The following is a 1620-nucleotide window of genomic DNA, read 5'->3' as shown; positions in this document are numbered from 1 at the left end:
GTTCAACACGCAATTGGTTACTGATTTAATTTATTCAGAACGATATTATGCTTCCTGCGATACCAATGCATGTTTGGGTCGGCATACAGCCCTACTTTCAACCGGCGACTTGCATCCACTTTGAAATTCCATTGAACCGAACGAGAGGCTTAACTGAATCACTTAGTTTTGATATGTCTCAACTAAATCTGCTGCACAAAGATGTCGGTTCGGGAAAATAGGCTACGATTTATCGAATATCATCCCGAATGAAACATGAAGCAGCCACGTTAAGCACATTTATTTGCAGAGGATCGTCCTAAATGACAGATGGAGCTGGATTCAGTAGAGTCACCAGTGAAAACCAAACTAGTGTGCAAATGAGCGTAGTGGCTGAGTTTCATTCAGTTTAAATTCGAGTAAAACATAAAGTTGACCGAAATCCGGAGACTGCACCGATCTGGTGAGCCCGAAGAAGGGTAAGACTGGTCACTGACTGTCGAGAAAAATTTCAACAACTTTATGAGTATCTTCAAGAACGATAGACACCCGTCTGATGGCATAATGACCTGATCCTGTGTACCCCCGTGCGCGTGTCATCATTCAAAGGAAGCGTCTTAAATTCCCCCTGTCAGTGGGAAATGGCCAACCATGGAATACATATTGGTGAGGAAACACGTACGAGTGTTTTTTGATCAGCCAGTCGAAATCTCTGTGTACGAACATATTGTTACATCGTCTGGACCACACTACGTTCAGATAGAGTGTAGTCGGCTTGATAAATTTATTTGCAGCTTACTGCTTTTCTTAAAGTTCTACCTGTTTTCGTACGATAGAGTAACTTCGATGCTCAAACACTGTGGCAGAGGAGAAATTCAAGGTTACGAAACCGCCCACATCCAGCTGATGTCAGCTGGCATCTCTGGACAGTTGATCAGTCATTGTTGCGAATGAACTGTTAACTGTTTTCCACTGATGACAGGTTTAGCTGGATGAGGACTGAGATGAGGTCAACTGTGTCCGCGTTTCATGTACACGATGGGAAGGGCGCAATATTTAGGGCAATTTTTTAAATGTACAAACCCCTTGCTTCCAAATGGAGATCATTCTGACGTGGTTATATAATAATAATAATAATAATAATAATAATAATAATAATAATAATAATAATAATAATAATAATAATAATAATAATAATAATAATAATAATAATAATAATAATAATAATAATAATAATAATAATAATAATAATAATAATAATAATAATAATAATAATAATAATAATAATAATAATAATAATAATAATAATAATAATAATAATAATAATAATAATAATAATAATAATAATAATAATAATAATAATAATAATAATAATAATAATAATAATAATAATAATAATAATAATAATAATAATAATAATAATAATAATAATAATAATAATAATAATAATAATAATAATAATAATAATAATAATAATAATAATAATAATAATAATAATAATAATAATAATAATAATAATAATAATAATAATAATAATAATAATAATAATAATAATAATAATAATAATAATAATAATAATAATAATAATAATAATAATAATAATAATAATAATAATAATAATAATAATAATAATAATAATAA

Source organism: Opisthorchis viverrini (genome assembly GCF_000715545.1).
Source record: "Opisthorchis viverrini unplaced genomic scaffold opera_v5_43, whole genome shotgun sequence".
Classification (NCBI taxonomy): Eukaryota; Metazoa; Platyhelminthes; class Trematoda; order Opisthorchiida; family Opisthorchiidae; genus Opisthorchis; species Opisthorchis viverrini.
The sequence above is the reverse complement of the archived record's forward strand: the minus strand, read 5'-3'. Positions refer to the sequence as shown.